Raw genomic sequence first — 17166 nt, forward strand, 5'->3', positions numbered from 1 at the left:
ATAGCAGTGGTTTTATAGCTAGGTCCATGCTTCCTTCTGAAAGACTTTGCATCGAGAAGGTAAATAAGAGGGATTTCCCTATGAGTCATGAGTAGATTTGAGTATGTGTATTTTGTGGAAAAACAAGACAAAACCCCCAAAACAACACATTGTTCAACCACAGATTTAGCCACTGGATGCTTTTGTCTTTCCATACTTTTATTTTCCATTTGTGAAATTTTAGGACATTGCATTTCTCCAATATGCAAAATAAAAAGAGGTCTTGGAGACCACTGTGTAGAAATAGATTGATGATTAGGATGATGCAATACCTTTTGAAGTTAGAAGAATTTAAGGAAGGAAGTTGTGATTATGTACTGTCAGGTGCAATCTTTGTTCCTGTTTCTAACTTGGGGCTCCTTGATCTGCGTGCCTGCACACTTAGGGTGCTTGTGCAGAGCCATAGTGACCTGTGAGTGAGTGTGTGAAGTATGTAGTCTGCTGTAGTGATCAGCATTCCTTCAGAAACAATGGTACCTTTCTACATACAAAAGTCAAAAGGGACTCAACTAGGAAATGTCAGAATGTCTAAGTCTTATTTTTCACCCGTCCTGTAGCGTTGGGCAGTGTAAGCAGCACAGCCCAGTTTTACCTGAGCCACAGCCCCCTAGCTTTACTCGTTTTCTGTAATATTGCCTGCAGGGAGGAGAGAAAGTTTGGGAGCGGTCAGGTGTCATGGACTTGCTATGGCTGTTTGTGATGGCCAGCCTCCTGTCCCTTGGCCTGGAGAGTCCATTCCTGGGATGTTTTAAAAGTACACTTGGTTTATGCTGGAGAGAAGCACTGTAAGAAGTCCTCTTCCTGACCTGCAGTTCGGATGCCTCCCTCCCTCCGATGTCTTCATTGTTTAAAATACCACAAGTAAAGGTGGAAGAGACTTTTACTGGTTTTCTTTGGGAATGGTTGAAGGGTAGAAGACTTTTCTCCAAAAAGAGGGAACGCAGTAGATTAGTAATACGGCTTATTATTAATATCCCGTCTGCCCCTCCCTCCAGAATTCTCTGTGCAAGCCTTTGAGAAAGTGGGTCAGGAAGTTTGGTGATATGAGATCTAGATTTCAGGCATTTGTAGAAGTCCCCAGATATCTTGGGGGGGAGTGGTCACCCTTCTTAAAGTCTTGAGAAAGTGGCTGTGGGCACCCCCACCCTGCATCTCACTTTGGGCACACGGTGTGTTGGCAGTAGTGCTGTGCCACTGGGTAATTTGAGTGCACAGCATTGGGCCTTGTCGTGCTGGGATGACCCAATGAGACTGCTCTTCATTTCCTTGTGGAACGTTCTTATCTAAGCTAGGCCTACTTTTGCTTTTCCTTCTTGCAGCAGAATATTTTTTCTCTCCGTTTTCCTTTCTAGTGCAAGAAGTGCTGTGCCTTAGCCATCTGAACTTTTCCTTATGCTACGTACTCAAAACTCAGCCAAAAGGCATCCATGCTGTTACCCACCAGATAGTATTGATTCCAGTACCCAGTCAGTAAAAAAAATTAAACTCATTTGGCAAGCTGGCTTAGGTTGCCATTTAGTCTGATAAATCAAAAAGGGGCTGTTTTCAGGCCGATAGGTGAAGCTTTGCTCTTCCTTCTCTCCATCATTGAGCATTTACTGAGAGCTGCTTATGCGGCCACACTGACCTGCATTGGGTATACTGCAGTTGACAAGACGGCTGGGGCCCTTTTCCCCATGGCAGGGCAGGCCAGGGAGAGATTGAAAGAACTGCATGAAATTACACAAAACTTGTTTAATTACAGTTATGTTCAGAGCCGTGAGGGGGAAGTAACACTTTGTGAATTAAGATCCCTTGGAAAGAAAGATGTGTGTAAATCTCAGCGAAGGCTGCCCGTTGGGTTTCTGACTGTAAGATGAAGGCCGGGTGGGGAGAGGCCTAAAGGCACATGAGCGGGATTGACTCAGTGCTGGTCAGTGGAAGGGCCTTGGCGGGGCAGAGGAGTGGACTGTTCCGTTTCGTCTAGAATTTGGCTGAGGGGTGGGGACAGTTTCTAGTGCAGAACTGAGGAGGGCCTGGGACACTGGTATTGTTTTTGTGTTTTCACTGAAGGCAGACCTTAAGGCCGGTGGCCCTGGGAAGGCAGTTGGGTGGGGACGTGGTGTCCTGAGCTGGTCCGAGGGGTTCCTAGGAGCAGAGGGACAGTGTAATGCAGACAGTCCATCTGTAAGATAGACACATGTGTGGGTAGACCAGCTGGCTGGCTGTACGGATGTGTAGTTGGGAGGATTTTGTCACCACATTCTCTGTTGTCCTTTCTGTTGTCAGTACTGACTTTCGTTGCATTGGAGCATCTACGAGGTGCAGTCCTGCTCGGTGCCCGCTTGGAGCCAGAGGGGTGGAATTGGAGAATTGGGTGTGTTTCTTAAGGTAGTGTAGGGGACGCTTTGGAGCATTGGAGCCAGACGCATGTCAGTTCTAGGGCTCAGGCCCGTGGTGTGACCTTCTGCACGTCGCAGAGCCCCTGGCAGCTCTAGTGCTGTCACTTGTGAGATGGACTCAGTGAGGCCTACCTCCCACAGCACGGTGAGGGTACATGCAAGGTTACGAAGCCCAAACACGTGGTCCCTGAGATGGCCGGCCAGGGTGCCATGCCCACAGCTTTTAACTGGAATGTTTCCTAACCTAGCGGCAGTGATGTCAGGACACCGACGAAGACGTGGGGGGGAAGGGAGACTCCCTCCCCTCTCTCTTTACCCAGCTCCTCAGATGACTTTGTGCCCCCAGGAGTATTGTACCGATAAGCTGGCTTTGATATTGGGAATGGCGTGTTTCGTTCTATCCTGGGACGCAAGTTTTGTCGTAATAAAGTAGATAGGAGAGACGGCTGTGACAATGTAATGTAAGCTTTTCTGTGTCGTTATTAGTACATGAAACGGAACACGCTCTACGAGAGTTCAAGGTAAAACTCACATTGTATCCAGGTTTTTCAGGCCTCTGGGCATGCTAATGAGTTTGTTCAACTGGACAAATGCAGTGCACATAATCAGAAGTGGTTTATGGGTGTCAAATGTAGATGTATTAAAATTCCCGTGTCCTAGAGGAAGTTAAGAATGTCATTGTGGATATGGTTATGTAGAAGGATTTCCTTTCTAATATTCTTTTCCCTTGTAACTTACTGTCACTTGAAATAGGTAAAGCTGTGGTCATTGTGCTTTTTTTTTCTTTCCTTTTTTTGATGGATGCCCAGCGTAGTGTGGTCGGGTGGAACGAGAGAGGCCTAGTCTTTTTGAATTTTCAGAATCCTAGGCCCAAGCTCACCATTAGTATATGATGTTTGAACAGATTATTTGTTTGTTTCTGTCTTTCCTCATCTATAAAATGGAGACATATAAAATGTAACTTGCCTACCTCTTAGAGTACCTTGAGGGCCAGGTGACAGCCTGCATTCCTTATAACTGGTGGAGTGCCCCGTGACTGGAGGTTATCACTCTTGGGATTGCCCTAGGGTTCTACTAGCATGTGGGCCACTGGGCCACCCCTGTGGCTACGGATGACTCTTTGAATGTCACAGGAGGAAGGGAACAGAATGGTAAGGAGAATGGGCCACACTTTCTTTTGGATTCCTGCTGTGGTGGGGATTTCAGGTATTCTACGCTCATGGAATGGACTCATCTTGGAAATACGGGACTGCCAGAGTTAGAGTTTCTCCTGGGCTAGTGAGTTAACCTAGAAGGTTCCATATTCTGGTCTGTGTAAAAGAATGATAATACATGTACTAATATTAGTTTTAATATTACCAACTATCAGGTCTTGAGCATGTCCTACCTGGCAGGCGTTGTGCTGAAAGTTTTATGAGAGTTCTTCATTCATTCAGCAAGTATTTAATGCCTGTGCCTACGTGCCAGGCGCTGTGCCAGACTTGGTTATGTGGATGGGCCAGTGGGAAGGACTGACAGATCCCGGCCTCCATGGAGTTTATATTCCTGGCAAGACAGAGTGTAAAGAAATACGATTCTAGGTAGTGTCAGTGCTGTCAGAAATGGAAATCGGGTCATGGCGCTGGGGTCTGGTGGGAGAAGGTGGTGTTTAGAATGAGATGTGCCCCTCTGAGGAGGAGAACTTTTGCTGTGTATGAAGGAGGGGTAAACCGTGCTCCCATCAGTCTGTGCAGAGGCAAGTGCAAAATAGTGGCCCAGAGGCTGGAAGCAGAGCTCCATCTTGAAGGACTTCAGGAAGGCCCATGTGGGTGGAGCTAGGTGGAGGCAGGGACGTGAGATGAGGTCTGAGTGGGGGCCAGATCATGGGGGGCCTGTTGCCCATGGGGTGGACTTGGCTGATGGGGAGACCATGGGCGGCTTCTGAGCAGGGGACGGTAGAGGTCCGATTGGCCTTTTGGTTTCTAAATACCCCTCTGGCTTGTATGGCAGCTGAAACTGCAGGAGGGGCAGAATGGAAGCTGGGGGGCCAGTGGGAGGCTCTTGTGTGTCCCAGGGATGTTGTCATGACTGGGGTGGAGCTGGTAAGAACTGGTTGGATGCTGGGTATATTTGGAAAATGGAACCTTCTCCGATCTCCTATTGGAGCTAATACGTGAAAGGGAAAAGAATTGGGAGTGACGCCTACTGTTTTCGCCTCAACACCTAGTGAAGGGTGGTTTACTGACATGGGACACCTGGGGGGGCGTTATGTAATGCCCACAGCAGCCTCTCACGTTAGTGCTGTTCTGATCTCCATTTCACAGATGTGGAAACCGAGGGCCAGAGACATAACAAGTTTGCCCTAGGAAGAAGCTGAATCAGGATTCCAATCCAAGTCAGATCCTTGCCCAAGTCTTGTGTGCTCAACCGTGTTTGCTATCCTCAGGGAAAGATCTGAATTTAGCTATCGTAACGGATCGGCATGAAATTGCCTGTGGAAACACTTTGGAAACCTCTCTCTCTCTCTCTCTCTCTCTCTCTCTCTCTCTCTCTCTCTCTCTCTCTCTCTCTCTCTCCCCCCTTCTCTCTTTAGTACAGCTTTATATGAGGTTTAATTTATATACCATGCGATTCACCCATTCTAAGTGTACAGTTCCATCATTTTTATTAAATGTATGCAGTTGAGGAATCATCACCCCAATGCCGTTTTAGACAGTGCAGTCAATTGCTGTTTCTATCCCTGGTCTTGGGCAACCACTAATCTTTCTTCTGTCTCTTGAGTTTTGCCTTTCCTAGAAATTTCATATATCGAGAACCATACAATATATGGCTCTTTGTGTCTGGCTTTGTTCACTTCACAGAGTGTTTTGGGGTTCATCCATTGTTGCACAACACATTTCCTTTGAAGGAACATTCTTTGCCTTTGTCAGAAATAGGTACTCGGGGACAATGAAAATGATTTCCACTGAAGTGGGCCTTAAGATGATGGTGAAAGTAATATCTAGCGTTTACTGAGCAATTACGATTATGCCAGGCATGATTTTGTTCATTATTTTCTGTGGTCTTCGAAGTAATTCTACGAGGGACGTACCATCATTAGTGTTTGTTTCACAAATGAGGAAACTGAAGCATGGAGAGATTAGATTAAAAAGCTCAAGGTTATAGAGCTGGGATCAAACTTGGGCCTTCTTTCTGTGTTCCCTTAACTTTGTACATAAAACTTGGACTTCTTATCTTCAGAATGGTCTTGGAATCTCACTTGCCAGGTAATAATCTACTTGCCAGGTAAACCTGTAATTGTGTTTTAAGGAGAATATTTGTATTGCGTTTTTATTTTGGCATTACCCTGTGGAAATTACAGTGTCTTAAATCCAATTGTGAAGTAACTTTCTAAGGCACCAAATGAAAAACATGTAATTATATCATTAGGCAGAGTTTGTGTGTTTGAGTTGTGTTTCAGATATTATATTTACCAGAAATGCTATTTTTGTATGAAGTGTCTGAAGGCTAGTGCCTTATTAATGGATGGAATTTAATTAGACATCATGCATTTTCCATGATGTTTATATAATTATTTTATATGAATACATTTTCTCCTCTAACAATTCTGCACTTCAACGGTATTTTTTCCTAGTCACATATAATCCATATTGGAATTCATATTCCCTATTGCAGAAGAATTCTTTGTGTGTCATAAATATCTGAAAATTTTGAAAAAAATTTTACACACTTCATATCTTTCGGTCTAGTCTTTATTTTTAAAAAGATTATCGAGTAGTTTGGAAAGAGCTAGTTATATAAGTTTAGCCACGATGAGTGATAACCTCTTTGGAATAAGGGCTAACTTCATACCAGGATTTTGCCCTTGATCTCTGGTAAGGCACTTTTTACTGGTGTCACAGCTTCCTAACTCTATAAAATGGAATTATGGCATCATTAAACTAGCTCTTTAAGTGTAGTACATCTTTCATTTTTAGGGATTTTTAATTATATTCCCAGTTTCTTAGTTCAAAATAGCAAATTTAAAAAGTGGCTTTTTATTTTAGAATACTTGGTTTTAAGAGTAAAAAATTAACAGTATTAAATTTGGTCTAAAAAGATTTCCTTTAAATCTTTGTTAATCTCTTTATATATGGTTAGAACCACCTGGGAGTCTGCTATGTTTGAAAAGAAGATTAACTTGTGAAATGCCAGGTCTGCGAAATTGGTGCAAGAGGGGGCAACCATTGTTCCAAACCCATTGCTCAATTCCGGAGAGCAGCAGGTTAAAAATTCTATGACTTGAACTAGTAGCTTTGGAAAAGTAGGATTTGGGGGCAGAGGTAGAGACTTGAAAAGTACAGTAAAGAAGCGATATCTTTAGTTGCCATCGGACTCTGTTCAACGTTACTCTTTGTGCCCTGGCTGGACAGTTGCACAGGCCACCAGCATGCGGGGCTCAGAAGTTGGAAGCAGGTCCCAACATGTTTCTTTTTGCGTTCCAGGCTTGCTTCTGCCTGGTACTAGCCTTGAGGAAAGGGGACGTTATACTGGAAAGCCAAACCAAATAAAATTAAAATTACAGGAGGTAAAAATTGACGGAGTTGTGTATGTAAGATGTGTGCCCTTTACTTTATGTTATGCCTCAATTATATACACACATGTGTATAATACATACGTGTGTGTGTGTGTGTGTGTGTGTGTGTGTGTAATAGAAAAACTAAACAAAACTCATATGCTCTAGGAAGTGGAGGTGCTCGGGTGGAGCACCACTGAAATATGCAAAACATAAGTTACCACTTAATTGTTGCCCCTCTCTTTTTCTTCTCTCCTATTTCCTAGGTACCCTGCTCAGAGCAGTGGTTTTATGCTTTTGTACGTGAGTGGATTTCAGGGAGACTTGGGGCTGCCAGAAACCTCCTGGCAAAAATTGCTCCCGAGGAACCTGTACATTTCCTCTAGACAGCCCCAGGTACCTCCTCTTGTTCTACCAAACACGCCGCTTCTGAATCTTCTTACCTGAGAGTTTCCCCTTCCGCCGTGGAGCTGGGTGCCTGGGTATGGCCCAGTTTCTGCTGATCAGCCCCTGCCTTTTTAATTGAGGGGTGGCTGAATGTGCAATTGCAGAACAGCAGACGTCAAGGGGTGGGAGAAACCAAGGTAGCTGTAGAACTCCCCTTTTCCCCAGCATTGATTTCACTACTTTCAGCTGAAAATGTCTTTTTACAGTTGGTTTCTTCAATCCAGAATCTAAACAAGGCTCACACATTGCATTTGATTGTTATACCTTTTCAAATTTTCTAACTCTAGAACACCTCATCTTCCCTCACCCTTTTCTCCCCACGCTATTGATTTGTTGAAGAATCCGGTCAGTTGTCTTGTAGAATGTCCCACATTCTGGACTTGGATGGTTTTCTCTTGAAACCTGTTCCACTGCTCTCTGTCTTTTTGTAAACAGGAAGTTAGCACTAAAGCTTGATGAGATTCGTGTCCAGCTTTTTGGACAAGACTCGTTTGGTGGCAGTGGTGGTGTGTACTTCTGCTATGTTTGAAAATAAGATTAACTCGTGAAATGCCAGGTCTGTGTACTTGTGTACTTCATCTCAGGAAAATGTCTGGTTGTCTCCCTTGCAGTGATATTGACATTGATCTTTGGGTTCCTGGGGGTGGCAGCTTGATCGTTCCATTGTGAATGTCCTCATTCACTTTTCTCCCAATGTCTGTTAGCATCCATTGAGGATTATTGCTTGAAGTAATTATTTTATTAGAGGTTGTTGATTCTTCTCTCTTAATGAGCATGTTAGGAGAATTGAGATGAGAGTTAAACTGGTCAAGGTGTCAGGGAAACTATCAACGTTGATGCAGCGTGGGGACATCTAGAAAACAGAGAAATGAAGACTGGTCTGGCTTGATCCAGGCCTTGAGAATACGTACTTCCTATCATTAGAGCTAATTACCATTTGCACAATCTTTTACGAATATTACCGGTCAGGTTAATTTTATTGTAATTCTTGTGTAGCAACGATATTAAATTCTATCTGTAGATGCTAATTCTATTACTTATATAACTTAGGTATCTGGCCCCCACCTAAATTAAGAGATTAGGACATGGGTTTATGAGGTGGGATTCCATGTGATGCTGTAGGCCATAAAAGATTATCTTTTTTCAATAATCACTTACAATTTCCTGACACATAAGGACATTTATGCCCTGTCTCTCCTTACAAAAGAAAAACTAAGTCATTGATGAGTTTAAAAATACAGGAACATGATGAATCTAAAGTAGTTTGGCTTCTGTTCTGCTAAGAGTAGAAGAGAAATAGATCTTTAGTGGCAACTTGCGACTTCATTAAGATCACAAAGGATAGATTATTACAGTATTTCCAGCAGAAAGTAATTAATTGGGAGTTCCTTTTAAAGGAGGGTGGTGATAGCCAATGAATTTAATTAATGTGTGCTCCCCCACTGCCAGGGTACATTGGGACACATTACACCAGCGATCTGATTTGGTGACAGTCTTAATATTTGAAGCTGCTGAAATGGAAATAACGGATTCTTCTTATCGGAGGCAGGCCTTCCTCTTGCTCCGCGTGCTCCTGGGAACACCTTGCGTAAAGGACTGTCCTGAAGCAGGTTCCAGAATTCTTGTGGGCACGATTGGGAGTTGTGCTTGGGACCCCACACTTGTGTCTAAATCATGGCCATGACCAATAAGTCAAAAAAAAGCTGTGAAAACCAGAAACCAAAAAGAATTAGAAAACTGTAAACTCTATTGTGTTGCCACAGAGGGTTTGAGCTTGGAGAAGCCTAGAGATCAAGAGATCATCTATTAAGGACTGCTCGTTTCTTTGGATAAATGAGCCAACACTCTGCCCTAACTAGTTTGCCCAAGACCACAAAGCTACTTACTGGTAGAGTTGGAACTAAACTTCGTCCCCGAGTAACAGTCACTAATACTTGAGTTTTCTTACACACGTGCTACATACATGCATCGTGTTTTTGATTCTCCCCCCATGACGTAGGACGATGTTGTACTGCGGAGGACGCCGAGACATGGGACATGCCATAACTCAGCTCAGATCACACGGAAGCAGATAGACTCATTACGGACGGCATGCACTGCACCCCTCTGTGGCATCGCCTTTCACGTCACCCCGTCCTTCTCTCTGCTTTTCTTTCTTCCTTCTTTCTAACTTTATTATTCCTTATTCAAGGAATGCGTTTTTCCTAACAGTCCATCAACATTGCCTTTCCAGGGCCTTCCCTATACCCTAACGATCTATATAGTAAGCTTGCCAGCTCTAATTTATTGGAAAGTGACCTGCTAGGTGTAACAAATATTTAAATAATTACTCATTTTGCTTGGCTTCTTCGCATTGGAAAGAGCTTTGGGCTGATAAATGGTTCAGGACTCTAAAAAGATATCTAGGTAGGTTTGGGCTGAGAACCCAAACCTTTTGATAACTACGCTGTGCCCATCCAAAGCTTTCAAACAAATAATTTGGTCCTTCTTTTGAAAAAAAAATCACTCTTGCCCTTTAAATGTGGAAAACATCACCAAGGAACTGACTTGTGATAGGTCTGGAAAGCACAAAGGTCTTACATGAGAGTCTCACTCACTGTTCTCGTCTTCCTCCCCTGCCCCTTCCCAGTCACGTCCTGGGCAGCCCTATAGCAGAGGTTTCAGGCAAAGCCAGTCTGCTTTTGGGAGCAAATGTGTGAAGGGTGATGGAGGGGAGAAGTCAGCCCTCTAAAAACAGGATAAGGCGTTGGGTGTTGATTTTTTGAGGACTGTCAGCCTCTTGCTTCTTAAAACTGGTGAACGCACCTTTTTCTGTCTCTGTCCTGCCTACACAGAGCCTGCGGTGGGTGTCACAGGGGTGGCTGTTAGACTCGCTGACTTGTGCTAAGTGAGTGCACAGAGAGTGGGAGTTGTGGAGACCCCGGTCCGTCCCGGGAAATGTCCCCTTGGATTCTCTTTTACTCTGATCCATGGGTGGCCTTAGACCATTTGCGATCAAACACAGTTGGCTTTGCATCTATCCCAACGTAGGTTTTTTGGATTTGTTTGTTTTCAATGCTTCTAAATTGCAATTCTCCATGAGCTTCCTGTTTCATATGTACACTTGAAATCTGTGATGACTGGGTTACCAAGCCTGGTTCCCCCCTCCCGCCTGTTCCACCCCCACCATTTGTGCCTGGAGCATGTTGCACACATGTGCTTCCTGGGGAGCCATCGTACATGACTGACTAATTTCAAATACTGCCTATTTATAGCCTCTTCAGAATAATTGCGAGACGTTCTCTCTACAAACACCCTGTCGATGAGCATGTCTTTTTAAATGGAGAGAAATGATTTTTTTGCTCATGGATGATTCATTAGATAGTCCTCTTTATACACGCACCCTGTCTTTTCTCTGAAGTGTGTCACTAGTGTCAGCCCATGCTGGTGTGTTCACAATAGTGATAGGCTCGAGTGGGGGATGAGGGCTTGTGCTCATGAAGCCCGGTGATTTTGTAGAAGCAACTGTAGCTCAGGATGCTGACAAAACCAGCTCTTACGAAGCTCCTTAGTGCATATTTAGAACTCGAGCTCTTCTAATTCCCAATTCAATGCAGTTTCCTCCGCTCTCACCCTACCTGCCTTCTCCACCCTACCTCCCCCCTGTGCTGGCACTTGCCACCACAGAAGAATAAAAACAAAACCCCAAACTTCCTGATTACCGGGGTGATGGTGATGATTTTATTGCAGAAAAATTATAATAGTGCTATTTTATTTAACCCACACAATTCTGTCATCCTAAAAAACTCTTCTTTTTATGTGTGTTCTTAGTTCTTGTTCACACTAATACAAAGTCTTAAAAACATTAAACATGAAAAAAATTATTCATACCATGAACAAAAGCCTAGGAATTTATTTAAATGTATGAGAACTACGTCAGTAATCTGTTGTCCACATTTTGGCATGATTTCTTTGTAAGTAAATAAATATATGAGCATATACTCATAGGAGTTCTTTCCATGGTTGTGGAAAGATTCTGCTCATCACTATGCCCCCAAGGCTTTTTCAAGTGTTTGTTACCATTTATTAATTCTAACACTGACATGCTAGAAAGAACACAACTTTTATTTTAGATAGACCTGGTGGTATATGGCAAGTTCTTTTACCTCCCGGAGCTCAGGTTTTCTCATCTCTACAATGTGAATGTTAGGCAAGTAATGCAGGCGAAGCACCTCGCACAGTGTCTGCACATTATGAGATGTGATCAACATACAATTTAAGTGAATGTTTAAATAAAGAAATTTACTACAGCAAGACACATTGCTATTAATCCCCCTCAAAATACTCCCCCTCGCTTTGAACACACTTATCCCATCTTTCTTGCCACTTTCTGAAGCAGTTCTGGAAGTCCTCTTTCGTGAGTGTCTTTAGTTGTGCTGTCATGGCTGCCTCGATGTCCTGAATCATTTTGACTTTGGAGAAGAGCCAGAAGTCACACAGTGCCAGATCCAGTGAATAAGGTGGATGAGGACACACCGTAATGTTTTTATTTGACAGAAATTGCTGTACCAGAAGCGATGTATGACGTGGAGCATTGTCCTGATGGAGGATGATATACGGCACAATGAGCTGCATCCCGTATTGAAGACCCCTGCCTCTCCATTGGGTGGCACTCGGCAGCAGCATTCACTGTAGTTTTTGATCATACATCATATGTGAACAAATGGCTGGTGTTCTCTTTGTGTGTGCTGTCCCCCAACTGGTGTCTGGATATAATGTCATATGTGATTGGTGTCATTCACCAGTGGAACAAAATTATTCATCTCCATTAGGACCCAATTAGAGGTTGCCCAGGTTTGTGATGAGTGCCAGTTTGGCCTGCATAATCCTCATGGGCCTTCTACACCTGAGTTCTGAGCCAGTTTTATAAGCAGTGGCAGAATAGAGAGCTGGGTGAGGAAGCGGGGGGTGAAGCACCAAAGCTGGAGCTCTGGGGCCTCACTGGAGAGTGGGCTCAAAGGTATGGGTGGCTGTCTTAGTGAGCCCGGGTGCTTTCACAACACTATTGACTGGGAGGCTCAAACAAGAGACATTGATTTCTCATAGTTCTGGAGGCTGGAAGATCCAAGATTGAGGTGCTGGAAGATTTGGTGTCTGGTGAGGGCCCACTTCCTGGTTTGCAGATGGCCGCCATGTTATGTTCTCACATGGTGGAGGGAGATCATCTTTCTCACGTCTCTTCTTACAAGGGCACTAATCCCATTCACGAGGGCTCCACCCTCATGGCCTAATCACCCCCAAATGCCCCACCTCCAGGTGCCATTGCTTTGGGGGATAGGGCTTCAACATACGAATTTGGGGAAGATATAATCAATGTTTGGCCCACAGCAATGACCGAGATGAACAGGCAGGGTTCTTAGAAACAAACAAGTGTTCAGTAGGCAAGGTAAGTTTTCACTGGCCAAGATGGAAGTGGCAGGAGGATACGTATGGTTAGAAGTGGGAGTAAAGCTGTGGTCAGAAATCTGAGCAGCAGAGGAGAAAATCAGGTCAGTAGGTCACCAGTAGGCAGGAGTCTACATGACGCTGAATAAAGGTTCTCGCCCAGTTCATTTGTTGGATCATGACCTTCTGTAAATGTGGAAACTGATTGCTGGGTGAGGGCAGCCCTACACCCCCAAGCAAGCGGGGTCCAGGGTCAGCAGGTAATGGCACAGAGTGGCCCACCTTATAGGGTGGCACACTTCCTGTTTTGTCTGGGGTGAGCTTGGTTCATGTCTCTTTTGTCCAGGTGTAATTATGAGTAGAGCTTTCATCCACCCCGACCTGGTCTGGTTGATGAATAATACACCATCCTATGTCAAGTAAATATCCTTGGTTGCAGGTAAATGTTTGTTGTGTGTATGAATAAAGATCCTGCTACAAAGTTTGACCTCAGGTTCTGTGTTGAACCCAAGGCTTACCTGCCTCATCGGGGAGCCTGGCTGTCATCTCTTTGTCTTCTTTTCATTTGTGCTCTTAAGAACTTTGCGCATTGCGCTTTTCAGCGTTCTTTTCTCTCTCGTGGTATGTTTTTGATGACTGTCTGTTTTGGCCCGGACCTGCTAGTACTGCCATCCCCAGCCATCCCCAGCAGCACCTGCGATTGTGCTTCAGCCTGGGGTTCTCAGGAGACTCTGCTCCTTCCCTGGGGCTCCCTGGGGTGCAAGAGCCCCACCTATCTCGCACCTTGGAGACAGGGACTGGTGAGAGGGGGAGGAGGGGAGAGGAGAGAGAAGACACTGCTTCCTTTTCCTGATCAGCCTGATTAGAAGGGTTTTGGGCTCTGATTGGAGGTCCTGGAAATCGAGGCATGAAGGAGTGGAGGTAAGTAGGGGTGGGAGGTGAGCAGGGCCCAGGGTGCCATCCTGACGTTGTTGGTAATGCACGTCGTGTGTTGCTTGTTCCTTCTGCTAAGAGCTTCATTCCCCCAAAAGGCGTTGACGTTCTTCCTTGAGGTCCTGAACTGTTTGGTTTGGATGTCAGCATCACACAGGACCCTGTCGTGCTGTGAGACGGCTTTGCTTGTGACAAAGTAAGTGGCAGACTCAGAGTGCTGAGCGCCCTGGGAGGAGGAAGCAGGACGGGCTTTGCCACCTGGGGTTTCCCTGTGGTCACTTGGTCACAGACAGTGTTTTTCCATCGCTGGCTGGAAAGCGAGGGTGGGGACGCAGTCGTCCTCATCTCGTCCCTTGGAGACTCAGTGCTTCTTCCTAAGTAACGGCTGCTGCTCTGGGAGGGACACTGGCAGACTGGATTCAAGTGTTGCCGTCTGTTTAGATGGGGCTGGACTGGCTGCAGTCATGCAGTCCTAACACTCAGAAAGGGGGGTTGGCCTCTTCCTTCAGTCTTTGTTTCGGGCTCAGCGTGTCAGCATCTGAGATCAGCAGGAGTAGCTAGGAGTTCCTTTGGAAGGCATCATTTGCTTCCGTTTTTGTATCATTTTAGTGCCACGTTTCCTGAGCTTAAAACCCTCCCCCAACGACTTGCCTTGAAACGCGCGCGCGCACACACACACACACGCACACACATGCACACGCACACATGCAATAGCAGTGAGATCCTTTTAGGGGAAAGCATTGTCTCTGTCCCTAGACCCTGGATCCCATGAAGTGGCCCTGTCATACATTACAGAAGGTCCCAGCCATGTGCAAATCCAGAAGATCCTTCTAGCAAGTCTGGGATCTTGTGTATTTTCCTTTCCTGCTGTCGCTGACTTCCATTGGGAACTGTTCCTCTCTCCCCGTGGCAGCTGATGAAGGTGCAAATAAAGGTGCGGGTTGGTTGGGCTGGGCCTTGCTTCCTCCTCCGTCCCCACCCACCCTATCTCTTTGATTTGGGTGCGGTGGGGTGTCAGGCCACAACTTCCATGACCCCTTTTTAAAAAAAATAAAGCCATATGGAGAGCAATGCAACAAGGTTCTGCCCTCCCACAGATGAAAGGATATAAAAGTGTGAGAGCCAGGCAGCTGGTGGGTGGGTGCTTGCCTCCCCAAGAAGGTGTGCCTGCATCCTGTTTTCACAGTTCTGTGGTCCAGACTGTGGTTCTGCATTTCATGTCACTTGTCACTAAGGAGCAGTAGCTTCTTGGCCTGCAGTATATTTAGCTTGGGGTTACCTACAACTCCCTAAAGAGCCCTGGCTTTGGATCGTCACTAACACACGGACTGTCGTGTTAGCTAGATGGAAGCGGATGTATCCCCCGCTCTGTCCCTGGCTTACTTCTGTTTAGTGTAGTAGGGCCTGCAAATACTAAGCACTCAAACAAAGGTTAAAGAATGCGGGTTTGTGATTGATCAAAAACACATACCTCAGCATGCTGATAGTTTTTAGAACTGGGATGTCTCTCCTAGAGGTCTGCTCGCCGTCTGTTGTCTAATCATGACCAGAGTGAATTGTGTGAGAACTATGCATGCGTTCTGGGGACAGCCAGGAAAAATATTTGAGACTGGGAATGTTCCAGAAAACCTTGATCCGTTTGGTGGCACATGAGAGGCTGATAACATGGGCTATGGTTGAAGACAGAGTTTTACTCTAACCTCCCATAACCTGGTGTTTGAATTACTGTCACAAAGAATGTGTCAACAGTATGTCCAAACTGAAACTGGCAACCTGGGCAAGCATCCTTCCTCGACTCCCTGAGCATTGGTTTCAAAACTGCTGCTGGTGTGGACAGCTGCAGGGGAGGGCAAAGTTAGATGCCCCCTGCCCCCCTCACGCCCCCCATGGCTTTAGAAGGCTGAGGTGCGGGGAGTGGGGGTGGGGTGGGGTGGGGAGGGGGCTGCTCTAAGCGTCTTTCAGACCCATTGATTTCCACTAGGCTCAGTGCTGTGGAACTCTGCGGCCTAAGGCAGCCACGTTTTTAAGTGTTGAGTGAATCACAGCTGGTCTTGCCCTGCCACCTCCCTTTCCAACCCCTTTCCTCTCTGGCTGGCTCTAGCCACATTAGCCTCTGTTCTGTTTTTCGTAAACAAGCCAAGCTCACTCTTGCCCAGCGCCTGTGGGGCTCTCCGGATCCGCTCTCTGGAAAGCTCATCCCGATCCTCAGCGGCCGCTCCATCAGCCGTTATAAGCACCCCCTGACCTGCTGCACCCTCTTACCTGCTGGATGTGTCCTCCTGACCCTTCAGCAGTTCCAGTGCAGATGCCGCGTTTGCTCCTTAGTTTCCCACCTGTCTTCCTCCTGCCCAGCGTCCCCATTGGCACATGAAGTCCACACAGCCGGTGTTTCCAGCGGCACAGACTGTGTTTTGTTCTCGCGGTGCTTGCTGTACCCCAGGTCCTTCCCCCAGGTGAGATGGCTTCTCACACTGGACTGCAAAGCAACACCAGGTAAGTGTGCTTTAGTGAGTCACCCAGAATAACTGAATCATCTGTCTTCTCAATAAGGAAGGACATATTTGGGAAGGAAATTCTGCAGAATACATCATTTGTAAGTTCCACCTTGATGTGAAGTCATATTTACAAGGCCAAGTATGAGGATCAGGTTAGCATTTCCTGAATTCAAATGAATTAAACACCAGTGAATTAAAGGCCAGGCACAACCCTATGCCTTTGGCCTTTAACAATTTTTGTTTGTTTGTTTGTTTTAAGTAGAAAATAGCCATGTGTCCAGTGCACTTTTCTTTGTGAATAAATGAATAAAGGATATTATCCGCACTGTTGCTCATTGTTCCTTTATATAAGGTTCCACATGGGGAACTTTTAGATATTTTTTTCTTTTGAGAAGGAAGATGGGATGCTAAATTTTTCCTGATAATGAAAAGTATATAACTTTTTTTTTTTTTTTTGTCAGGAAGCTCAAAACCACATTTAATACTCGGATCTGGGACTTATATGAGCCTGAATGTGTCACACTGGCTGTTTCTTCTGTAGTTTTCTAATTTAATTCTATTTACCTAGTTGCACATATGACTTGTTTTGAGGTACCCCAAAGCTTATCTGGAAGGAGCTAGAGAATGACAATTTTATCGCCCTGCCATTTCCTAGTGAGAGGTATTGAGTAGCCAACTTGGTTTTTGAAATTCAGTTGCCTTTGTGTGTTGTTCCTTGAATAATGTTACTGACAGAAATATCTCTGTTAGCTTAGGTAGAATTTCCATTTATTTGGCAGATAAGCCCAGGGAAGTAAGTTTAGCTTAGTGGCCAGCTGGGTAGGGAGGTAGGAACCCGTAAATAATCAGAGTACAGTTTTGAGGTAAACATCTCACTGGCTTTATCTGGTTTATTCCAGTTGCAAGATTTTTG

General features: G+C 45.2%; 1 protein-coding gene across 5 annotated transcripts in view; it reads left to right on the forward strand.

Moving 5' to 3' along the window:
* Nucleotides 1–17166, forward strand: part of FAM107B (family with sequence similarity 107 member B) — a gene marked incomplete at its 5' end in the record, with an annotated part of 199706 nt that overhangs the window by 128578 nt on the left and 53962 nt on the right. The window contains one exon of one of the 5 annotated variants that reach the window (XM_081054194.1): nt 15418–16251. The exons of the other annotated variants lie outside the window; for them this stretch is intronic. Of the gene's footprint in view, nt 1–15417; nt 16252–17166 lie in introns of those variants that run through there. 5 annotated transcript variants of the gene reach the window in all.

The sequence above is a fragment of the Rhinolophus hipposideros genome, assembly GCF_964194185.1.
Source record: "Rhinolophus hipposideros genome assembly, chromosome: 1".
NCBI classification, from domain to species: domain Eukaryota; kingdom Metazoa; phylum Chordata; class Mammalia; order Chiroptera; family Rhinolophidae; genus Rhinolophus; species Rhinolophus hipposideros.